Here is a 26,173-nt window from a genome sequence, read left to right on the forward strand (position 1 = left end):
TCAAGGCCCAGTCCACTCAAGACTCCCCATCACAACAGGGATTGATGACAAACGACGAGATGGAACCCAGGAACTCTTAAGTGTTAGGTGTGCATGTGATGAAGAAAAAAAACTGTCCAAATTAAAAAAAAAAAAAAACCATTATGTCTATTTCTCTTCTATCAAGAACAGATTTAAAAAAATCAAAGTCCCCTCTGTTCTGTGTCAATATTAGAGATTGTACATTGTGTTTCATCACAGGCAGGTTTGCCACGGCAGTGGGGGTTATATTTTTGGAATGTGCTTGAAAACCCCAGAGTCAGTGAAAACAGAACTTGGCCCTTCAGGCTCTTTCCTGCTGCCTGTGTTTGGGTTCCTCCGGCAGCTGATGTTTTTAATGGATTTATTGAAGAAGATAAGCAGGTAAAGGCCGCTGCATATAGTCCTCTGGAAAAGACACAGGTAAGAGCCCCACGGCTCTCAACACAGCAAGGTGGTTTTCCCGCAGGAACATTACTCTGCATTCACAGCAGCAGCCCTGCTAGCCCAGCGATGTCAAGCGTTCACCTTGGAGGGCTGCTGGTGGAATCCAGTTATGGGTGATGCTAGGTTAGATACGCACTCCCGGAGCCTCCCTTCCGTTCTTCCTCACGTCCTTCCTGGGACCCCTCTCTGCTGATCAGCTGATGCACAGGTAGGCTTCTCCTAACTGCTTGGCTTCCAGGCCGGAAGAGCAAAAGGCAGACAAAGGCATCAGTTAGCACTCCGCTCTTGAGCTTTCCCTCCCTGCCGGTGGAGTTTGCCCAGTGTTGATTCCACTCCTCTGGGAGGATAAAACATACTGTTATCTTCTGATGAGAAGGAAACGACTCCCCTCCCACTCACTCTTCAACAGTTTGCCTTCTGTGTGGACATTGCTGCTCGCAGAGTGGGACTGATAAGGGAAATCCTGAAAAAAATAACACCAGCCTCTTCTTGAACTGGAGGTAGTGACAAAAGTCTCAGAGGAGATCTCTGTTCAAAGGAGAGTCATGAGATCACTCCATCAGTTGCACAGATTTAGAATGAACAGGCACCCATGGTGGGTGCAGTGATGGAGAAGGGCACAGCGTTGGTCAAGTTGTCCGATGCTGAGACCCCTGGCAGGGAAGACTGATCCCTGAGAAGAAAAAGGAGGACCAGTTTGCATTAATAGTCCAAGGACAAAAAGAAGCTGGGAAAAATTGAAGTTAGGAAGATAGCTCAGGAGGGATCAGGGCGGTCCAGCTGGAAGCCCAGTGATGGAAGTCAGAAAAGATCCCCCGAAGAGGTAGCCTAAGTTGGTGGCCTCGGCTCATAGGAGCCCTTTAAATAGATGGAGAGATGATTTTGGCAAATTGTGGCTGAAGCTGGACCCAGGCACCCTGGTTAACCAAGTGGCCCAGGTTGTTGTCCAACATGGGGATTCTCTGGCTCGTGACTTAGATCAAAATTGTCATCTCAGTAGCCACGAAGTGTCAAGTTATGCAGGGCCACTCTAATAGTGGCACAATGTGGCAGTGAGAAGGATGATAATTGACAGATTCGACTTGATTTCTTTCCCCTCTTGCTATTTAGAAGCAGAATTAACCCCCACCCCTCCCTTTAGATGGGATGAATATGATGATATATTTCTACAACAATTGTTTTGGGCAGGTCTCAAGTCTCAGCCTTTCTGCTCCTAGGCTAGGTAGGTATTCTGGTGATTGTTTGGAAAAATGAAAGAACTTTAACCGTAATTGGAAGTCACGTTGTCAAAGCAGGCATATTTTATAGTTTTACCTCACAGGCTCTGAGCTTGATAGTGAAATTTATAGCTGACTTTTAAGAGTTATTTTGGGAATAAAACTTCATCGTTAGCTTTTTCTAATTGCAATCTCGTCTGTCTTATCCTCAAAACGTTGGGAAAAGAAATATCTGACCTGAAAGGTGGTGGGTGAGGGAAGTCTGACCACATCCTTCAAAGACATTTTTGTGAGGGTTGGTTCAAAACCTCTCACTGTCATCTAAAGAATGCACTGACCCACTATTGCCACATTCCTGGAATTCTAAGAGACTTAACGCAGCAGACCTTCCACCAGAGAGCATAGTTCTCAAGGCAGAGCCAACACCCAGTTTATTAAGAAGAAATCTCTGTCGGGATTAAAGGGATCCCAACTACGTTTGCCTTAGTGAAAGTGATTGAGCTTGAGGCTTTATTAAATCAGGCCACCACTGCTGATGCCAGAGGAATGGAACGCTCTTTGATGCCTCTTCATGGTGGTGGTGGTGGTGGGGGGGATGGGTAGGGCGCTGGAGAATGAATAATCCTCACTTTACTTTCTGACTGATGGACTCCTGCTGGAACAAAGGCTGCCGGCTTGAAGTGGTTTGGAAAATCTTTTCTCTGGGCTGTAATCATTGGTTCTTCAGGAGAAGAACAATCTTTTCTTCTTACTATTTCCAATCTCTATGACTTGGTAGTAAATTTTTAACAAAAGAAGGAGAGAATGAATGTTGACTATGCACTCGGTTTTAATCCAAGCTCCACCATGTTGATTTTAGTCACCCCTGTGTCATTGTTCAGCTCTCAAATCTTACACCTTTTTATCTTCCTGAATTGTGATGATCTAATTTACATGTCAATTTCCCCAAGCTAGTCTGTGAGCTCCTTAAGGAGAACGGTGTGTCTGTGTCTTCCTCAGCTCAGAAGCCCACTGTTGAGCAAAAGGCTGTGTTTGTTATGGCTTATCAGTAAGAACCTGGGCTCTGGAGCCAGATTTCTTGGGCTCATATGCTGACTTCTCGATTTCCCAGCTGTGTGACCTCTGGCAAGTTGCTTAACCTCTCTGTGGCTTAGAATAATCCTGGATAAAATCTCACCAGCCTCACAGAATTGTATGAGAATTAGGTTAGAAATACACTTAAAGTGACTGGAGTTGTGATATATGCTCAACAAATGTTAACTACTTTCCTTGTTCCCATTATTGATAATATATATTTATCAATAAAAATAACACTCCATCTCACTGAGCTGTTTTCTTATCTATAATATGGGGTCTACAATGTAGTAATAATAATAAAAAACCTGAAGAGATGTTGTGAGGATCAAATGAGACAATGACTAAGAGTCAAAACGTCTTTTTGAAAGTCTTTTGAAACTTCCTGGTGCCATTATTTCTAGTATTAACTATGGCACAGAGAGGAGAAATGATTTGCACAAAACTTCACAGAGTGAGTGAGGTAAACAGCAGGGCTGGAATATTCTTGGAGTGTCCTTGAGCGCCCAAAGTACTTTTTAGCTGTGATGCACACAGCTGAAGCCTCTGGGATTACTGAGCCTTTTTCAGTATTTACCTTAAGATACAGCCATGGGTCTTTCAGTAAAGTACCATGTTTTAATCAAAGCTGCCCTGGCTTTACTGTCCTCATCCTCACTGCCCTGGCCCAAAGGTCTGACAGCTCTCAGAGCTGCCCTTGGTTTCTGAGATGCTGGCTATCAACAGTCACCTCTTCAAGTGCAGACTGGATGCCCAATGGAGAGATTTTAGGAGGTGCTGCTGTGTATCCAGAAGAGGTAGAAAAAAGCCTAAACTAGGAGTTAGAACACATGAGATGGAGGCGTACTATTTACCACTTATAAATCATGGTGCCCAGACACGCCCCATTGATTATTTGGGATTCAGTTTTCAAACCTACAGAATAAAAGCAATCAGATCCCTCCTGAGGTCCCTGCAGAGTAAATGCCCTTGGAGTCATGAGTCCTGTGTTCCCCTGGGACCTCTGCCCTTCTCCTGCACCGTGACCCTGGTCAGGTCACAATCTCTCTTCAACCTATGGCATCCTCGTTTGTGTAGGACTTTTCCTGAAACAGACAAGTTTTGTGCTCCTTGTATATCACTCACTGCATCAGGCAATGAAAATGCATATACATACACACACAAGTGTACTGCATGTGTATACACACAAGTGTACTGCATATATACACACAAGTGTGCTGCACGTATATACACACAAGTGTACTGCATGTATATACACACAAGTGTGCTGCACGTATATACACACAAGTGTACTGCACGTATATACACACAAGTGTACACACACTCTAATGAATGCTGATGCCTGTTGTGTTCTTTGCACACATTATTCAATGTAACCTTTGTAACAACTTTATGAGAAAGGTATTTCTGTCCTTCTTTTGCAGATAGGGGAAGTGAGTCTAAGAGAGAATAACTAACTTGCCAGTGGCAACCCTAGTGTAGCTAAGGTGTGAACCCAGAGGATCTGACTCCACCCAACCATGATGTTACCTGGTCACCTATAAAAGATAAGGAGAGGGGCGGAAGATAGAGCTCAAGCGGTAGAGTGCATGCGTAGCATGCATGCATGAGGTCCTGGGTTCAATCCCTGGTACCTCCTCTAAAAATAAAATAAATAAATAAAACCTAATTACCTCTCCCCTGAAAGAAAATATATAAAGTTTAAAAAAAAAGATGAGGAGAGCATCATATCTGCCCTAGACTAACCACTTCTTTTTAATTGTGGTTATTCAGCCAGTGGACACGTGGGGAATGGTGATTCATAGGGTGCCTGGATTTTTGTCCGAGGTATAACACAGGAGTTAGATGGACTCACGGTGAATCGGAAGATGCTTTCTGTTTGGTGGGCATCCTGACACTGAATCCAATAGCCTCCTGAAGGGTTCTGCCCTTTTCTTTGTTAAGATTTTAAACAATGGCATGGATGAAGGCATGAACAGGACGAATTCACTGTGACATGAATTTGGAAGGGCTGACAAATTGACCAAATGACAGAATAAAAATGAGAAAAGATGTGACCTGCGAAGTATTTTATGTGCATAGCCACATTTTAAACACGATTCTCAGAAAGACTATTATCATCTCCATTTTATGCATGAGGAGACCCAAATTTGGGGTGGTGACCATCCAAAGTTGACACAGCCTATCAGTTGACCTTTTTCTCAAAATAAACTTATTATTTGGGAAAAAAATTTGTATTTATTTAAAAAAAACTTGCAAAGCTAGCACACAGCATTCTTTGTATAACCCTCAGATGGTTACCCTGTTGTCCACATCTAATATTATGGTGATACATTTGCCAAACTAAGAAACCAACATAAGTACATTATTATTAATTAAACTCCAGCCTTTGTCTTGATTTTACCATTTTTTCCATTAATGTCCATTAGTGTCTAGGGCTGCTGTAACACCATAGCACAAACTGAGTGGCTTAAAACGACAGAAGTGTATTCTCTCACAGTTCTGGAGGCTGGAAGTGCAAAATCAAGGTGCACAGAGGGCCATGCTCTCCTCAGAGGTTCCAGGGAAGAATCCTTCTAGCTTCTGGTGGTTGCTGGCAAGGTGTAGAGTTCCTAAGTGCTATGGTCTGATTGTGTCTCCTCTAAATTCATAAGTTGAGATCTTAATGAGACAGCATGGAAGGGGGCAGGACACAGCCACTCAAGGAATGACAGCAGTTTAACACCAAAATGGTGGAAGATTCAACTCCCAGCTGGCCTTGAGGATTAAGTTGGCGGGAGGTTTGACCTCTAGTAGACCTCGAGCTTCATTATATGCTCATTGTAACAGCGTGATCAATAACATGCCCACAGGCGCCACGACAGCCCCAAGGCTAACCGCAAAAGGCCAAAGAATGGGCGGTGGCCCAATTCCTGGCAATCCCAGCCCCCTCCCCAGGGTAGTTGGAATGGTCCCACCTGTAGGCGTGTGAAGCTACTGAGACCATAAAAACTGGCAACACCACGCCTAGCAGCCCTTTTCACTCCCTCCTCTTTGGAGACGGCCCGCACTCTTTCTATGGAGTGTGTGACTGCTTTTACTTTAACCTGAGCACCCAATTCCCACACCTCTCTCCTTGCCTTTCTTTTGCCTTACACTCTGTGCAGTGTGTATCTCTCTAAATAAGTCTACCTTTACTCAACTGTGGCTCGCACTTGAATTCTTTCCTGCATGAAGCCAAGGACCCACACTTGGCAGGCACGTCCCAGGGGCTCAACTGATACCTGGGACATGGCCCTCCTCACGCCCCACATCCATTTTCCTGCGTCATCTTTGGCTCCCAGTGGAGACGGGGCTTTGGGAGGTGATTAGGTCATGAGGACTCTGCCCTCGTGAATGAGATGAATGTCCTGATAAAGAGGCCTGAGAAAGCTCCCTCACCCCTTTCCCAAGTGAGGACATAATGAGAATCTTGCAGTTCAGAAGAGGGCCCTCACCCAACCATGCTGACACCCTGATCTTGGATTCCAGCCTCCAGAACTGGGAGAAATAAATTCCTGTTGTTTCTAAACCGCTAGTCTGTGGAATTTTGTCACAGCAGCCTGAACCCACTAAGACGCTTGCCTTGTGGATACATGGTTCCCATCTCTGCCCTTATCTTCATGGGCTTCTCCCCTTGTGTCTGTGTCTCTGTGTTTAAATGTTCCTCTTTTTATAAGAACACCAGTCATATGGTTTTATGGCCCACGGGAATCAAGTATGACCTCATCTTGCAACTTGATTATATCAGCAAAGAACCTATTCCCCAAAACGGTCACACTCATAGGTACTGAGTGAACATAACTTTTTTTGTGTGTGTGTGATGGGGAGACACTGTACATACAGTACAGTTCTCAATATGTCTGCATCCGATCAGGGTACCACATTGCATTTAGTTGTTCTCTCCCCTCATTCTCCTCTGGTCTATTATAGTCTCTTTCTCTCTCTTTTTTTTTAATTGAAGTATAGTCAGTTAAAATGTGTCCATTTCTGGTGTACAGCATAATGTCCCAGTCATGCATATATACACATGTATTCATTTTCATATTCTTTTCCATTAAAGGTTATTATAAGACATTGAATATAGTTCCCTGGGCTATACAGAAGAAATCTGTCTTTTTTTAATCTGTTTCTGTATATAGTGGTTATCATTTGCAAATATTATAGTTTCTGAATCTTTCCTTGTTTTTCATGACCTTGACAGTCTGGAGGGGTATTAGCCAGGCCTCCTGTAGAATGTCTGGGTTTGTCTGATGTTTTTCTCCTGACAGTATGGGCTTATAGGATTTGGGGGAAAAAAATACCGTGGAAGTCACATAACCTTGTGAATTGGCCTTTAAAGTCCAGAGCTCGGGTTTAAGTTATAAAACGTGTAACAGTAAAGATGAAGCATTTCTTAGCATCGGCTGTTTGTTTGCTCTTTTCCGTTTCTTTTTTCGGGGCTTGTGTGACATTGGACATATAACTGGAGGCTCAGTAAATACCCGATAAATTGAATGGTGCAGGTTCTGTTGCCAGCCCAGCTCAGTTCCCTTTCCCAGACGTGGAACCGCTACCTTCCCTCTCACGTGCATGGCAAACCTACCCACCTTGCTAATGCTCATTTACGTTTTTTGAGACCCACCAGTATATCAGATGCTACTGCAAACAGAGAGTCGGACGTGACACTTGCCTGGGAGGCTTAATCCAAGTGGCAGGAAGGCAGAGGTCAAGTGTGGGAATTGAGTTTCGTCTAAAGATTCCTCAGCTTCTCAGGGGCCAGATGGATTGACAGGAGGGAAAACGAGAACTTGTTCTTCTCTTGCACAAGGTGGATTAAGTGGATTCAAATCCTCTCTTGAATATTAATGATAACTAAACAAAGCAAGCTCTCCATTAAGCACACTGCAGCCTTCACTTCAATTTAGTCGTGAAGGGAGAGTATATATAAATTAGTGGATTAAAATTTTGGAGTTCTAGCCTCGCCGTGTACTCATTTGCTTGTTTGTTTATTTATATATTTGCTCGTTTATTAGCTTATTCTTTCTGGGAGTGGGTAGGTGGATGCAATATGGGGTGGCTAGAAAGAGTACATCATTTGGGATTTGCAGAACTTTTTATGAGCCCCAGGTCTCTTATGTTACGAGCCATACCTAAAGCTGAGACCCTGTTTCCTCAGCTATAATTTCAGGATGACACATCCCACTGTAGCGCTGTTTTTAACTGCTCGGCATTTACTCCTCGTTTTTGGAGTCTAGCCCCTTAATCTCTCTTCACGGCTACCCACCCCTGTTGAATGCTATCTGGTTCCAAGTGTCCCGGATTCCCCAAGCCAAGGAACGGATCGACGTCTCAGTTGGACTTCCTGTCCTGGGAGTGTGAATTTCAAGGGGAGTGCTGTGCAGGCAGAAGTGACTGGGGTGGATTCATTCTAGAAGAGGCATTTGGAGGAGACTGTTGGTTCTTGCTACCCAGACCCCTTAGAGTGACTTCCGTTTATTTTATTTTATCTTCTTCTCAAGCCAAGTTCTTCCTCCTTTTCTAGTATTCTGAGTCTCCTCCTATATTTCCCTCTATATGCATATTTTATTTGCTTACTGAAGCCAGAATCGGTCTCTGTTGCCAATGGCCGTGAAGCCTGATTCCTTTGGCTTTATCACACGCCTGCCCCATTCCAGGAGCTTGAGATAATCCCTTCCTCACTCAGCTCCCACGTTACTTTGTTTATCCACTCCTGAGAGCTGACATAGCTCCTCCTCTTACATTCCCAATATTTTTGTATTAATCTTGTCTCGCCATGAAAGAGACAGTCTACCCTTCTGGTTGTTATGGGGTGAATTGTATCACCCCCAAATTCATGTATTGTCCTAACCTCCAGGACCTTGGAATGTGACAGTCTTTAAAGAAGTGATTAAGGTAAAATGAGATCGTTAGGGTGGGTCTTAATCCAGTATGTCTGACATCCTCAGAAGAAAAGGAGATTAGGACACAGACGCACATAGAGGGAAGAACTTGTGAAGACACAGGGAGAAGATGGTGGTCTACAAGACAAGGAGAGAGGTCTTAGCAGAAACTAACTCTGTCAACACTTTGATCTTGGATTTCTAGCTTCCAGCAATAGCTGTGGAAACAAATGTCTGTTGCTTGAGCCACCCAACAAAGCTGCCACTTTGTTACAGTGGCTCTGGGAAACAAATACAGTGGTCAAGGACAGAGACTGGGGTGAGCCTACCTGGATGCAAATCTATACGGAACCACGGACAGGCTGTTCGACCATGCGGTGCCAACATGGTTTGGTGGTGACGTGGAGGGCAGAGGGAGGGCATGGAGGAAGAGAGCAGAAGCTGTGCTTCGGGACGTGGTCAAGTCTCAAGAGGAAATGAGAAAAAGGGGCTAGGTGTGTAGTTTCTCCTTCCAAATTGCTGGTCACCTCAAGTCACCCCTTTTCATATCAGGTCACGTGCTTTGCTAGTGGTTTCCTCCATGCAGAAGGAGCCATCAAGAATGGGAAAGCGGTTCCTTCCCATCCTAATAAGTAATGGAGAAAAATGAAAGAAAACTAGTTAAGAACAAGAAAGGAATTTCATTTGTTTGCTTTGGGTGAGTCATCTAACCTCCCTGAGTGTGATTCCTCATCTTTAAAATGGGGATAAAGATCTTACAGCATCTTTATGGTTTTGTTGCGAGCAGCTCATGGGAGAAAAATCATCTAGTCTATAAAAAGCTCTCCACCAGTCTATGAATTCCTTGACGGCTGGAATTCTGGTTATATTATTCATCATTTTATTCCTACTTTACAGTTCAGGGCCGGAGATACGGTAGGCATTCTGCTTATATTTGTGGATGACTAAGCAGCTGTTGTTATCAAGGGAAAGCGTAGACAGATGGACAACTGCTCAGAGCTGGGGTTGCTGTCTGTGGGTGTTATGTGCTGGCCCCAGGCTAGTACTGGTGATGGCAGAGTATGATTTAGGGGTCAGGATGGAGCAGACACCAAAAATAATGATAAAGAAAAATACATATAATTTTCTAAATCTAGATTTTTCTGTGTGAGTATTCATCTCTGGAGTGGGTGAAAATTGCTAAACTGATTACAATGAATTCTTTGTAAATAATGGAGTGTGTCCATGGAGTTGGAGTTGGGGGAGCACTGTTGAAGTCTCCTCCCTGCTTGATTTCCCCTACCCGTCCCCCAACACACACACACACACACACACACACACACACACAGCAGCCCATCTACCCCATCACAGTGGGCATGAACATATAACCATGTCTAGTTCCTCTGTTGAAATCTACTCATTGCCTCCCTCTTCCATGGTTTCCTATGGGGTGAAATTCAAAGTGCTTATCCCCATATTCAAAACCTTTGCATCAGGCTCCCTGCCCACTTATTTCTTCCATTTCCTTCCTCCTGCCTTTCATCCCAGAATCAGAACACTGTTTACTCAGCCTCCACATATTTGCACATGATTCGCCTTCTGCTTGGATTTCTCTTTTTTTCCCACGTCTGCCTGGCAGACTGTCCTTGCCACACTCAGCTCCAGCATGGCCTCCTTCTGTGCAGACCACGTTGGCCCCTCCATCAGAGCCCTTTGCACCAGAATTTAATTGCTTGTTTCTATACTGGTCCCCACACTGAGCCTGGAGCACCTCCAGAGCAGGGTCTGCCGTCTTGGTCTTCACACTCGTAGGTTTCAGCAAATCTAATGAAAGAAATGAATGGCTGTTTTTCGGCTTCCATTAATTGAATGCTTACTACACGCCAGGCACCCTGCTAAATGATTTACATACACTCGTATCTCATTTAGCCTCCTGATACGAGGAAACTAAAGCTAAGAGGGGCTAAGTAAGTTGCCTGAAAGACTCCCCATGATTAAGTGGAATGTGGGGATGGGGACTCAGGGACTGACTCAACTGTATAGCAAACATTTAACGAGCATCTATGGTGTTCAGGATTAGTCATTGTAGGGTTTGCTGGTCTTAGCACAAAATGTTTTAAAGCATCCTCTTTTTAACTAGCAGGACCAGGGAGGAGGAAGGTTGCTATCTTTTATTCAGAAACATCAGAAACCCAAGGCAAAGGCAGCAAAGAGGAAGGAGAGGGAGGCCAGACTGACAAGCACTCCGGAGAAGAAGGTGGTTTCTCCATGTCCATACCCATAGACGAGAAAGAAGTGGGCTTAACACTCCCAGGAGAAAGGCTCTAAGTGACTAAGAAAAGGGAGCTCCTTGACTCTGGAGGTCTGCAATGTGTCAGTGAGGTGGGCTGCCGCTCTGTCTCTGATGTCAATTGCTCACTTTTCCATGCTCCAGGGCTCAAATTGTGTTAAGTCAATGGGAAATCTCGCGCTAAACATTCTTCCCACCTAAAAATTTTTTAATCATAGCAACCAACGCACAGTAGCACAGATACCCCAAATGTACTCCTCTCGCCCCATCCTGCACCCTTTGCACAGGCCACTGCCCTTGTCTGGAAGCCCTTTTCCCTCCCATCCCCTTAGCTAACTGCTTACATCCCTTCAGTCTCAGTTCAGGGGTCTCCTCCTCCAGGAAGTCTTCCTGAGTTCCAGGCTTAGTGCTGCCATCCTGCACTTACCTACAACGTTATGTATACCACTCAGTATGAAATGTGGATTGACCTTGATGTTAATGATGCCTGAACTTTGGGGCCCTTTCCCCTACCTGTGCCTCTCTGGATACTAGGCGTCATTTGTGACGTGGAGTATTCTAGGTGGTGAAGAGAAAGCAGTGAAGCGTCAAGAATTTATGGGTGTGTTTATTTGTAAATCATGCAAAGAGATCTCAGAAGAAAGGGACCCACATCTGAAAACCTGTAGAAATGTGTTGATTTTTCTCATTCTGAATACTTGCTCATTTACTTTTGAACCTCCTTTTGTGAACCCATCTTGGTATTACGTGTTCCAAGCGGACCCCACTAAACGATAGAAGCTTCAGGCCTCCGACCTCCCCCTTCTTACTCAGCATTGCAACTGTCTCTATTTCTTGGTCTCTCACTCAGAGACGTCCTTCCCTGACTTCTTACGTACATTTGTGTCTTCGGCGCACAGTGAGTAACACACAGTCACGTTCCTGATGGTTTAACATAGCCACGGAAGTGGAAGTAGGTGTAACAGCCCCGGCAGGTGCAAAACTCCTGCCCAGTCTTCTCACTTGTCAGAGAGGCGCTGTCTCTCTCAGACCCTTCTCTAGACTGTTCTAGAAATCTAGGCAGCTGGTTAGGAATAACTCAGAGGTGCCCTGAGAGAAGGTTACCAGTAGCAAAAGGCTAAATCCTCATCAAGAAAGGTTATGTTACGGTTTGTTTTCTCAGTTTAAAACCAGAGGGGAAGCGTGTCTTTTTGTTTTTGAAAAGCATCCTTAAAATCAGCCTTTCTAACACCTTGCCAAGCTCTCGCTCATGTGTGGTGACTGCCCACTATTTCAAGCAACACTCACTGGTGAGGAGTGAAATCGTGCTGTGTGCTCCGGTTTCTCCTTGCAAAGCACTTCCTAAGCCTTCTGAGGAAAATATACAGGACAGTCACCTCCTCCGAGAAGCCTTCTCTGATTTCTCACAGGCCCTGAAGAACTGATTACTTCTGCCTCTGGGAGGGAGTAACATGTGACTCAGTCACTGGTAGGGCTCCATCAAGCACCAAGCGCCCTTGTAAACCCTGAGATCTATAAACTCATTTAATCCTCACATAAGAACTTTTTGCTGCATTATTGTGTCCCCAGATTTACCCGCGAGGCAGTGGGACTTGGACCCCGCTTCCTGTTTTCTGTGTGTGTGCCTCTGTTTGGCCACTTCTGTCCAAGGGGATGTTATCTGAGGACCAGCCGGTAAATGGGGGCTCTCAAGGTTAGGTGCTGCCTCTTAGTTTTGTATCCCTGGGGATTTTGCCCAGTGGGTTGAGGAAGAAGGGCTCAGCAGGTGACCAGGGCCCCAGAGCCAGTGCCTTCAGGGATTTGTCCTTGTTTCTGAGCAGAGGATTTAAGGCTCACCCACCCAGTCTTTTAACACATAAACAGGGGACCATGCTAGGGACCGAGCCTCCCTTTTCACATATGTGAAATCTGGATGATGCCTTGTGTCCTTCCAATCCAGAGTTATTGCCAGGAGCAATGTAGAAACCCTTTGAAGAGGATAAAGTATGTCACAGATGCAAGGCATTTTAATAATTAGCAAAGCTTTAAACACACTTAAAAAGGCTGCATTACAACATCAAAAACTAACCTGTGCTGCAAAAACCAATTAATAATGCTGGACCAATTCATTCACGTAGTGCAATTACCTTCTCCCTCTATCTATCCATACACTGTCTTTAGAATAATCTCCCTTTTAAAACAAAAACCTGTAAGGAACTCCACTTTGCCTGTTTGAGGCAGTTCTAATAATAACAAGAACTGCATCTAATCGTTAATGAGAACCTACTTTGTACCTGGCACAGTGCTGGTTGCCTTGGCTGAAAGCCCAGTGATGCCTCTTGGCGTCATCTCAAGCAAGTTCCTTAACCTCTGAGAACTGGTTTCCTCATCTGTAAAATGGGGATAGAAATCATTTCTACAGGTGTGCTGCATGCAGTTGTGCAAGTTGTACACTGCACAAAGGCACCAGATAGAAAGGAACCCCATTCCCATCATCAGCATGAGAGATCTGTATGCTTATTTCCCACGTTTCCCAGTGGATACCAAGAGAGTATCTTGTTCTAGCAAAAACACTGTTATGACAACAGATGGAAATAGTGTCTTGAAGAAAGGGAGGCTTTTAGTTCTTCATACGTAGGCTCCAGATAAACAAAGAGCAATCCCATATCCCTAACTCTTAGGGTCGTTATGCAGTTTGATTAAATAGACAGATAGAAAACACTTAGAGTACGTAAGAAGAACCCGTAAGTGGTAGTATTATCATTTCTCTCCGTTTTCCAAAGTTACGCCCTTTATCCTATCACAACCTTAGAAGGAACTTTTTTTTAAATCCTTGTTTTACAAATGAAGTGAGGGTTGGAGAGATTAAGTAATATCTTAAATTTCAACTAGGTAGTAAGTGACTGAGTTTGGGATCTGAATTGGAGCCCGTCTGCTTAAGCCTGAGCCGTTAACCGCTGCCCTGTGCTGATTCTCCATGTGTCGTGTATCAGGGCGAGTCCTGTCCCAAGCCATCCACCTGAGCTGTGGCCACTCCCATAGCATCCTCATCCTGTTAACATCATGGGAAAGACAGTGCAGCCAGGTCCATTCTTCATGGCTCCTGGGGCTTCAGTCTAATTTGTCCTCCGTCCATCGTGTCCTAGTGTCAGAGGGCTGTCTCCTTGCAGATGGTCAAGGCAGTTTTCTGGGGCCCGCTCCTGACTTACCTTTCCCCTGAACTACCCCCTAGATCCCACTTGACCTTCCAAGGGCAGGAGGTGGAAAGGGGGTTGGGAGGACTGGGAGTGTGTTGCAAGCTGCCTCACAACCCCTGGCCCTTCCTACCACCTTGTGACATGAGAGGGAAGAGCACAGAGACAAGAAACATCCCAGGATATCATCTCTGGGTAGAAGAGAGCAATCGTCCCAGTTCGATTTCTACTTAAAACCCTCACACCTTGCACTGCTTCTCTGCTCAACCGCCTCTTCTTCCTCCACACCCTTACTGCTACTCCCTCATTGTGCCCTTGACCTTCATTTCTCCCTCGACCCCTAGCAAAATGCTCCTGTGCTTGGGGACGAGCCAAGGTAGTGAAAGTAATGAGAGCCTTGGGTTTCCCTAGAGGTCAGGAGAGTGTGGCATCTAATGCTGGCATCGCAAGACAGGTCTCCCGGCCACACAGACGAGTGAAGTGCAAACACGTGCACTTAAGTATCTGGACTGGCAAAGGGCAATGGCAAGGCAGTGGAGAGATGTTCTGAAACTTTCTTTAATTTTTTATGTCTTATATTAAAAATTCAAGAGAATTTTCTATCCCCTTGCTGACTATATCCATTTCTCTTAATACAGCCATATTGTTTCAGATTTCCTAAGCACAGAATAAAGTCAATGAGTCAAAAAGATAATATAGCCCTAAGACTTTGTGTGTGACCCATGTGATGGTTAATTGTATATGTAACTTGGGTAGGCTGTGGTGCCCAGCTGTTTGGTCAAACGCTAGTTGAGATGTTATTAGGAAGGTATTTTTTAGATGGGATCAATATTTACAATCAGTAGACTTCAAGTAAAGCAGATTGCACTACATAATGCAGGCAGGCCTTATCCAATCAGCTGGAGGCCTTAAGATCAAAGACTGAGTTTTCTCGAGGAAGATGGAATTTTGCCTCCAGACTGCAACATAGAAATTCTAGCTGAGTTTCCAGACTTAAGACTGCAGTATCAATTCTTACCTTCTTGCCTGAACCTCTGGTCTGCCCGCCTCCCTATGAATTTCAGATTTGCCAGGTCTTCACAATCACTTGTGCCAGTTCTTTTAAAATACATTTGTAACTCTCTCTCTCTCTCCCTCTCTCACACACACACATATGTTCTTTCTCTTTCTTTCTCTCTGTGTGTGTATAACATAAAGTTTTGTGTAGGCCAAACAAAAACATATATTTCTATAGGTATATGTCTCTCCTATTGGTTCTGTTTCTCTGGGGAACCAGGTTAATAACAGCCTGGTGCAGAGATTCCTCAAAAGTATGTCCCTGTTTCCCCATAGATTATACCAGTGACAATAGAAAAGCCTCATGTATTAGTTACACTGGGCTGGCTGCTCTGTGGCAACAAATAAGCCCTAAATCTCAATGGCTTCACACTGTACAGACTTATTTCTCCCTCCTGTCACACTGCATCACAGGCGACACAAACTCAAATGACTACCAGGTCCAGACAAGTGAGGTAAATGGCTGAAGGAGCCTGTGGGGACAGTGGTGACCGGGAGAGCAAATGCCTTGTCCGAAATGGGAAACTGTGGTTATCTTGTAGGAAAAGGAGTTCGTGTCCAAATTTTTTGAACTTCCAATAGACAGAATATCTTGGGAGTTTTATTTTATTTTTATTCTTTTTATTTTTTATTTTTGGGATTAAAAATATATATATTTATATTTTTTATTTATATATAAAAATATTTAAAAAAATATTTTTTAATGGAAGTATTGTGGATTGAACCCAGGATGTCGTGCATGCTAAGCACGTATCTACCACTGAGCCATACCCCTACCCTTGGGATTTTTAAGTATGAAATATCTAACTTTAATATCTTGATAACACTTTCCAATTAAAACAAACAAACAAGAATGCCTAGGTAGTACAAACAAAATCTTTCTGCTAGTTGCAGGAGGCCCAGGATCCTCCAGCTGGTGACTTCGGTCTGGAAGTGACTACCCAACATTTGTTCTTGCTTATCTTGAGCTTAGGCCCAGCTTTGATCAGAATCATAGTCCAAGAAGAGGCAAGGAGGTCCTGTTTATGAAACACAGAGGGCTTCATCTGTCAGCACCATGTGGAAAACCAAGAAACTCCAATGACATAAGAACAGAAAACCAGCCTACATAAATACGCAAAATAAAATGCAGACCAAGAGGGAATAGACCAGAAAAGAAGCAGACCTTTCAAAAGATCACTTTATCACTGGCTATAGATTGGTGCTTTCCTTTGTTTAGAGTCCTTGCCAGAGACACTTGAATTGGAGTCAGCTATCAGTACAATATTTTCTATTTGTTTGAATGACATTATCTTAATTATCTTCAGAAAAGGGCTATTGAGTTCCAGAAAGACAAGTTGTAGGACTGAACTCCTAGGCAGGGGAAGGAGGGAGGGTGGTGTTGTGTATGTTCGGGCAACAAGAATGAATTAAGCACCATCTGCACGCTTTGTGTGGAACCAGAATTACACTTTATTCCTCAGAAATAACATTGAAAAATAACCGGAAAATAACACTTTAGTGTTTAGGTCCAGCCAGGCGACGGGAAACCCTCGGAGTGTTTTCAACAGAGGAAATTCATGGCACAGAAAGAATTACACAAGGAATGAAAGAGTCTGATAAACCAAATGAGAGGGAAGGAAGCCAGAGAGAGCGGGAAGCCACTACCACCCTTGGGTGGGAGGGACTAAGGGGCCAGGGTCCCCTACGGAGGTCAGGACCATGGATGGTGTGTCAAGCTGGAGCTGGAGTCATGGAAGAGACATAGCTGCTACGAGAAACGCACCAAAGCAGTGAGGACAAAGGAGAAGGTCCTGTTTTCCCCTTTCATTCCACACCCAGCCCCTCCCGTGCCCCACGAGTCCTCCCCCACAGCGCATGTCCAGGGCAGATCACCAGGGGCATCTACTCATGGGACCCAAGGACCGAGGCAGCGGGAAACCTCCCTGTGCCACTTCCTTCCACACAGACAACCACCATGGAGAAGGAGGGATGTGGTGAAGTGGGTGCTGGTTCTTAACGCTTCTACCTGGAAGTGACTGCCTCACGTTTCTCAGACATGGCAAGTCATAGGGCGGAGCCTAACTTCAAAGGGCACCGGGAAGCACAACCCTAGAGTATTCTCAAAAGGAGCCAGAAATAGTTGGAAAATAGAGCTAATGTCTACCGCAGGCGCCAACTCAGACTGTGCAAATAGAGGCTCTGCCCAGGTGTATTCACGCTAGCGGATTATGGGGTTTCTGGCGTGCCTGAGGAGGGGCCAGAATTTGTGAAAGCCAGAACTTTGGGTCCGGGCAAAACTGGTTTCAAACCCCTGCTTCTCCTCTCCTTAGATGTGTGGTCTTGGATAAATGAATTAACATTTCTGAGCATCAGTTTCCTCAATGGTAAGGTGTGTCTATTATAATCTCCCAGGATTATGGGATTCATTTATTCATTCAGTGAGATGATATGGCTGAGCACAGTAGCTGGGAGAGAAGCTTCGGTGAGGTTAGCTATTATTACTTGCTTAATGATGAATTTTTTCCTGCCGGTCAGTCTCTCAAAGCTCTGGGAGCTGGAAGAAGCCCTGGGACAGCTCTAAGACACACAGTTGATCTCAGGATGGACCCACCAGTCCAGCCTCAGAAACTCTCCCAGGCTTTGTCAACCTCTCATTCTGAAACAAGTACCACTTTTTACACAAGAAAAGTGAGTAAGCCCACCCAGGTCAAATCCAGCCTTATTTATTTAGTGCCAATCATGGGGAAGTCACTTTCCATGACATATCCTATTTCACTTCCACATTAAAATCTGAAGTTAGATATTAGCCCTTTTTTCAAAAGGAAAAACTGAGGCTCAGGGAGACCAAACAACTCGCCAGGTTCATGCAGCTAGTGAGTCATAAAGGCAGAATCTAAGTTAGTGTAAGCTCATCCCCAAACCTGTTCACTATTCATTTATTCATTTAATCCTTTCCTGCCCATTACCCGTTAGACACTGCACTGCAATATGACATGGACATCCCAGGTTTTATGGGGAAGCATAAAATTAGCGTAAAGCACATAATGTAAACCTGCACTTGTCCTCAAATATTTTAGTGAGAGTGATCCTTTTGACAAGTCAGAGCATGTCACTGCGCTGCTCAAAACCCTGCAATGAGTTCCCATTTCACAGAACGAAATTCAAAGTTTATCATCATCATCTTTGAGTCCCTACAGGATTTGACATCTCACTACCTTTTAAATCATATCCTCTCTCTGCTGCTTTTTCCTGCTGTGTTGCTCTTCATGCTAATCAAGCTATAGTATTACGTATTGTTTGCCGTCTGTCTCCCTCCACTAGTACGGAAGCTCTGTGGGCGGAGAGGCATCCTCTGCTCACTTGCCCTAAGGTTCATGCTGAGAATCATGTTCCTGTCCGTATTTGTCTACTAGGGCTGTCGCAACAGAATACCGCAGATTAGGTGGCTCAAGCAGCAGAAATGTGTTTTCTTACAATTCTGTAGCTGGAAGTCCAAGATCAGGGTTGATATCCAGTGAGGCTGCTCTTCCTGGTTTGTAAATGACTGCCGTCTTGCTGTGTCCTCACGTGGCCTTTCCTCTGTGTGCGTGGAGAGAGACAGAGACAGAGACAGAGACAGAGAGACAGAGACAGAGAGACAGAGACAGAGAGACAGAGAGAGAAACTCTGGTATCTCGTCCTCTTCCTATGAGGACACCAGCCCTCTTAGGTTATTGTCTTACCCTTGTGACCTCACTTAACCTCTCCTTATAGGCCTTATTTCCAAATACAGTCACGTTGAAGGTTAGAGCTTCAACGTACAAATTTTGAGGAGAGACGATTCAGTCCATAGCACTGGTGTATAGTGAGTTCTCAACATCGGTGGAACTGAATTGCATTTCTTTTATCCTGTTCCGTGTTGTGCCTTCTGCACTGGTTTTAAACATGTGGCTGTCATGCAGAAACCTCTCAAAACTGACTTAGGGGTTCATTCTACCCTATAGTCAGATGGAATGTTTTTAAATGCTGAGGGGATTTTACTCCAGCTGTCCTTACACTAACCATCCTAGGCTTCCGGGGCCTTGGAGGAGCAAGGCACAACATTTTTCCAAGGTGTAGGCTGAGACAGGTTAGTGTTCATCTTACTGCCAGAAATGTGCAGTGTCGCCAGAAACACTGAGTATGCGGGAGATGAGGCCATCATGCAATTCATCCACGTGGTACTCAGTAGGAGGAGTGCTGGGGGCTTTGTGTGGGGTGAATATGCCTTGGGGAGTGGGTGTATGTCTATGCGAAGAAGCAGGGAAACGCATACATTGAAAATGCATGATATGAACTCACTCTTTTGTAGGTGTGAGATCACAGGAAATAGATAGTGTTCTGTCCCCCGTTGCTGGCACAGAACTGCTGAGGCCCTTGGAATTTCCTAAATGAAAAGAACACTAGGAGCATCTTTTTCCTGATGGCTGGTCTTTGACCCTGCCTTCCAACACAGCACTCCTGAAAACCCTGTCATTTCCCGGATGACAGGAGTGTCCTCTGTTCTGATGAAGTGACTCTGGGTGGGCTTCTGGGTGAAGGCTAGTCATCAGAAAGACCAAGCCTTGATTAAAAGTTTGGGATTTTCAGCTCCATCCCCCCATCTTCTTGAGAAGGGAAAATGGCTGAAAATGGAGTCAGTGACCTCTCATGCCTGTGGGATGAAGCCTCCATCAAAATTCCAGTGTTATGGGGTTTGGAGAGCTTCCAGGTTGGTTAACACGTGGGGATTCAGGGAGACTGGCGTGTTCACAAGACATGGAAGCTCCACACCCCTTCCCACATACCTTGCCCTATGCCTCTCTGCCATCTGGATATTTATCTGTATCCTTTATCATATCCTTTTATAATAAACTAGCAAACATAAGTATATTCTTTTCTTGAGTTCTGTGAGCCACTCTAGCAAATTAATTGAATCCAAGATGGAGGTTATGAGAACCTCAGATTTATTAGTTGATCAGTCAGAAGCACAAATGACAACTTGAACTTGTGATTGGAATTGGAAATGGGGTGGGAGAGGTCTTGTGGGACTAAGCCCTTAACCTGTGGGGTCTGATGCTGTCTCCAGGTAGACAGTTTCAGAATTGAATTAAACTGGGTTAAACTGTAGGAGACCTTGCCTGTGTCAGAGAATTGTTGGTGTGTGGGAAAATTACCCCCTCTTCAGTGGAATTTGGTTTAGAATCCTTTTAGTAGGGCAACAAATCCAGCATTGACAATTTCATATGGTTCAGTCTAGTACGTATGGTTGGGCATATATGTAGGGGGCATAAGTTTAAGTGTAGGGATTTCTGTTTACCTGTGTGTAGGGGTGTGTGTGTGTGTGTGTGTGTGTAATTTGAGTGGTTGAGATATATACTTATGTGTAGGGGGTGAAGAGGGCATGCACGTGGATGGCTGGATATAGGAATCAAGGAAGGCTTCCTGGAGGAGTTGACTTTGAACTTAAAGTGAAAGGACAAATAAGGGCTGGTCAGGTGCACTGGCAAAGAAGGGGCAAAATAAGGGCTCCCACCAAAGAGAACTAGGTGCAAAGGTCAGGGATAGACATATATGATCATCACCATAAGGGAGCTGGGAGAGTGGCCTCAGAGGAGAAGAGGGGACAGAGGGTCCCGTGAGCCATGGCGAGGAGAGAAAACCAAGGATGATTCACAGATTAAGCAGGCAGTCTACTAAGCAGGCCTCGATGGCATGGAATAAAGACTATGAAATGGAAGCAGGAAGGGATGGTGAAATTGTATTACATTGCATTGTTTTCCCTGGGCTAATACCAGCAGCCTTCGTGTTCCCTTGGTACTGTCCCTGGAACCCTTGGTCCAAAGCAGGAGGGATCTAAGTGCAGAGAGAAGCAGGGGCCAGCAGACTGCTGTGGAATCTGAGGACCCAGAGGCACAGAATCCCCAGGGAGAGGCCTGAGGGTCCTGTGCTCCCAGCCCCTCCTCTACACTGACCCACTGTGTGAGGTCAAAGCCCAGGGGGAGTAGAAGGAGAGCTTCCTGTTCTGTTTCTGATCTTTACTCCTGATGGGTGCCTTGTTGAGGGCAGAAAAAGCCATTTGAGCAGAATCTCAGCAGTCAGAGCACAACCAAATGATCACGAGGCAAAATGAGATCAGGGATGGGAGAGGAAGGTGGGCAGGGATGAGAGGAGGGGAGATGGGGAAAAAGAGGAAAGGAAGAAATAGCAGGGATGAGAGAAAGAAACCAGGAGTCAAAGATAGAGGCAGAGCAGAGAGGAGAGGAGGGCTATCGGGGAGAAATTAAATCCTCACCATACCAGTCAAAGAATAGTTTGAGACCTGTGAGGAAGGCAGGAGTGAGCATCTACCTGAAGAAAACAATGCTGCTTGTTTGTCTACACAGATCTGTCGGGATGTTCTCTGAGAAATTTAGAACTGGACACCAATTTAAGGGGGTTGAGGGTTCCTCCATCACTTTGCTAATTTTCCTATCTTAAGTCAGAGCCCTAGGACACCAGCCCATCCCCATCTGGAAGCAGGCCGATTTCACAGCCCCAGGGCCTGCGATGTGACTGCTCTGACATTTTTTTTCATGGGTTTTCCATCTGCTCCCACCGTTACAAATCCAATTTCATATTTGGCATAAAGTAAATCAGTTTCAAGCAATATCTTGCCATCAGCCAAATCAAAACGCCACATTGAAAATGCTGAAAGCCAGCTACAAATTGTCAGAAGGGGTTGAAGAAAGAGGAAAAGAATTTTGCCCTAGACAGAACAGGGAAAATCACATATTCCAATGCAACGTAGTGGCTCCGTGGTATTTAAATCATTCAAATGAAGCTGGAAAAAAAATTTCTGAAAGCTTGGCTGATCTGTTCTGCTGTTAACATTGTCTACCCCCAGCCGCAGTCCCCTACCTTCCTCTGTTCTGGAAGCTTCTAACAGCAAGGACCACTTCTGAGTGTGAGCAGATGCATTTCTTCTGAGTATCTGAAAAAGTGAACCCGGTTTGCCCACAATTATGTGGGCTGTTGCAGTAGCTCTGCTAGGTCCTGAGAAGACAAGGTGCCCTCTCTGCAGCCCTGGAGATTTCATTCCTCACTTCTGTACAAAGCAACCCCATGGCTCTCTGCCTTATTACTCATCAAACCTTAGAAGTGAGAACTCATGGTCAGCACACAATCTATTCAGCCACACTTAGGCTTCCTACTGGACTGCCTTAAATGCCCTTAATTTCATTGATGAGATTCTTTAAAATATTATGTGCGTTGTGATCTGGAAGAGAGTCTACCTTAGCACATTGCCAGAGAAAAAGTTTGTCTCATTTCCAGTGATGTAGAGGGGCACCACAGAAGAGGGACTGGAATGTTTTGGAAAAAAAAAAAAATGCGATTATAGGAAAAAAGGGGAAGAAAGACTATGGGGAGTCCTTTGGATGTTTGTCTCCATTCTTTTTACACCAGCTACTATCTTTGTCTTTGGATTCCTTCCCTCTTGATCACTTAATGAACTCATACAAGCTCTAGAATGTTCAGGGCTGTATCTCCAGAGAGCCCAGGCTGCTTGGCGCTTGGTGGGTACTCGGCAGAGTCTGCTAAAGAATGAATGAATGCACCTGAAAATTATAGAAAATTCAAATTTCAATTTTCTGAAATTGTTTTCTTGGAACACAGCCATGCTTATTCACTTAAGTTTTGTCAGTGTCTGATTTTACATTACAACCCCCAAATTGGGTGAATGCAACAGATATTGTATGGCTCTCAAAGCCTAAAAATTGTACTATCTGGACTTTCACAGAACAAGTTTGTTAATTCCTGTTCTGGAGAGTTCCAGGTAGCATATCAATTTGTTATTTTCTTCTTAGTTACTTTTTTGGTCAATAAAAAAGTGTTTAATACTATTATCATTTTCGGTGCTGCACAATGATGATCATTTAAATCAAGAACGCAAGGGGAGAGAGTAAGAATTTATTTTTTCAAACCTGATGATAGATTGAAATATTTCAAGCATTTAGTCTAGCTACTCTTTATTTCTGCAGGAAGGAAGGGAAGATGGCAAGGCCTTTCTGTAAACAGAGATCGCCTTTGTACCTCGCTTACCATCTCCTAATGTCCATTTCCCCTGCTCTACCTTACTTAAACCATTGCCATCTTTCCCTGGAACCATACAGTAGCTTCCCAGTCAGTTTCACCCATCAGCTCTGGTCTCTCCATTTCATTTCCATGCTGATGCCAGAATAATTCATCTAAAACCCAAATCTTACTGTGACAGTCCCTTGCTTGGAAACATTCAACAGGTGCTAGCTGTCTTGAGAATCTGGATTCAGCTTTTTCGTGGGACACACAGGTTCCACACTTTATCCCTGTCTCCCTCTATAATCTCATGTCCCCCTTCTCACCTTCTTTCCCTCTCTTCTTTATTTTTATTTAATTAGCATTGAGTTGTTCACAGCCCCATCACAGTTATTTCTACCACAGAAAGCGAAAACAATTTTTCCTTGCCTTATCTGACATGATTATATGTTAACTTCAGAAAAATTATAGTAGCAAAAATAGTTATAGCATTTATTGAAACGTCTTGACGTAACAGTCCACCTTGAAAAATACCTGGCATACATTAGATTGTCAGTATCTCAAAATAAAACAAAACGATCTTAAGAGACAGATATTCTTTTTTGTAGACGAGAAATGTGAGGCTCAGAGAAGTAATTAAACTTGTCCAAGGCCACAGCATGCAAATTTAAGTCTCCTTGACTTTGAAACCTTGCCATAAAGCCCTACCTCCTCCACCAAAGAATACATCCTTCTGTTTGTTGATGTGCTGGCAACTGTTTAACAATGGCTGGCTCTTTTGGGGTGTGGACAGGGTATGAGCCCAGTGTGGGAGACCTTTATTTGTAGTGTTTTCCAATTTCAGTGGAGTAAATACTGCAGTGGTTAATTTCAAGTTACCAGTGTGACATCACTGAATGATAACTTGGGAAGAGGTTGGTGGTAGGGTACCATTCTATACAATCTCTATTATACAGATGTAGTAGATGCAAATAAACTCGAGAGCACAGATAGTAATGAAATATGGTAAAATAATTAGGAAGTGGCAGGTTTGGAACATTTATTAAACCTTGTTTTACAATATAATGTATTAAATTTTAGGTTTATGTAATTTAAAATGGCTTATGTAATTTAAAATGTTTAACAGTTGGCTCACAAAATTCCTGAACATTTAACAATCAGCTCCCCTGAGTTGGTACAAGTCATTTCCAGCTTCTATGGGAGGTAATATTGCAGACATGTAAAATGCCTTCTGCTGTTACAAATACAAAATGAAATGTGAACATGCTGTGACAAGTTTGGTGACTGAGAACAAAGAATAAGACCGAGTTAAATTTTCAATAGCTTCTTTCCATATAAAATAAGTTTACGGTCAGTTCAGTAGTAGGATTATATGGTATTTTAAGACTTTTTCAAAAAAACTCTAAATCTTTTATTTTTTGAGATGTAATTGACATACAGCATTGTGTAAGTTTAAGATGTACAGCATAATGATTTGACTTACACATATTGTAAAATGATTACCACAGTAAGTTTAGTTAACATCCATCATCTCATATAGATATTAAAAGAGAGAGAGAGAGAAAATGTTTCTTTTTTATTGTAATGAGAACTCTTGGATCTACTCTCTGAACAACTTTTAAGTAGACTGTACGGCCGTGTTGACTATCGTCATCATGTTGTATGTCACATCCCTAGTACTTACTGATCTTCTAATTGGACGTTGGTGCTTTTTGCCCGCTTTTATCCAATTCCCCTTCCTCCTCTAGATCCTAACAGAATCTTAAGTCCCTAGACGTCACATTGCCTTCATTCCCTTTCTCAGGAACTCAGGGAAAGTAATTCTGATCTAGACCTTGGAGGAAAAAGAGACCGTCCTTTCCAGGAGAAAAAGAGCTGGTCAGACAATGGAGGGGCTTAATGAGTGAGAATTACTGGGCAACTGTGCATTACATAGACAGATAGTGCCAGCGCATCTTATATCTTAACATTTTCAAAACTAACAGAGAATCCAGTCCTTTTAGGTGAGACCCTCTTTTTCCCATTACAAGTCTATATAGCGTTCTAAGTGGAAGTCTTCCTCTCTTAAACCATACCACCAAAGCTTCTTATCTGTAAACTCTTTCCAAATCTACCATATTATAGCATGTGCCTGTTGAAACCAGGTATTAACAATGAAATGAAAAGTCATTTACAAAAATACATGGTAATAATTTTTTCTTCAGTTATAGTTTTCACTTATATATTATTCATTTACTTTTCTCCATTTAGATATGGGCCCACTCAAGTTTGTTTCTCAGTTTGGGACAGTTGGCAAAACTCTGTGATATTCATACCACCTGCATGGCACTATTCATTGACTTACTCACATGGTGAGTTGTTCTTTTTTGAAATTCCAAGACACTGGACAGCAGAAGACACTGCTTTATGTAAAAATGTGTGTGTGTGTGTGTATATATTTAACCTTCATCCAGTGAAACAGAATGTATTACTCACTTATTTGCCCTGTATCAAGTCAAATTACAAACAAAAAAAGTTTAACCTTATTAGTCTTCAAAAATGCAAATAAATATGAACTACCATTTTTTCCATCATTAAATTTGTAAACACTGAAACCTCTCTGTGCAGAAATATGGTACCAGAGGAGGAAGAGCAAATTGTAAGACTTTTTGTGAAACCAGCTTATCAATTTGCCTCAAGAACCTAAAAGCACACAGATGTTTTTCCCAGGATCATTTATATTAGCAAACAATGAAAACAACCAACAAAGAAAATAATAGGAGTGTGTGTGATTATATTATTTTATTATATTTATATATTTTTACATGTTTTATATAAACTGGAATAGCAAACAGCTTTTTAAGTGACATTTTAAAAGAACTTTTAAAGTACAGGTAAGTGCTTTCCATTTAAGAGAATTGAGTATTCAAAATTGTACGTGTTGCATAATCTGAATTACGTTAAACCAAGTCTGAAAGGAAATAATCCAGAATATTAATAGGGCTT

The 26,173-nt window shown here is 43.5% G+C and overlaps 1 protein-coding gene across 1 annotated transcript in view; it reads left to right on the forward strand.

Annotated features, from left to right (window-relative positions):
• The window catches only part of LRATD2 (LRAT domain containing 2), a 112,429-nt gene extending 86,906 nt beyond the window's left edge, over positions 1-25,523 (forward strand). The window contains exon 5 of the transcript XR_004315262.1: positions 25,439-25,523. The gene's annotated coding sequence lies outside the window, so the exon portion shown is untranslated. The remainder of the gene's footprint in view (positions 1-25,438) is intronic.
• The last annotated feature ends 650 nt before the right edge of the window (positions 25,524-26,173 follow it).

The sequence above is a fragment of the Camelus ferus genome, chromosome 25 (genome assembly GCF_009834535.1).
Source record: "Camelus ferus isolate YT-003-E chromosome 25, BCGSAC_Cfer_1.0, whole genome shotgun sequence".
Taxonomy (NCBI): domain Eukaryota; kingdom Metazoa; phylum Chordata; class Mammalia; order Artiodactyla; family Camelidae; genus Camelus; species Camelus ferus.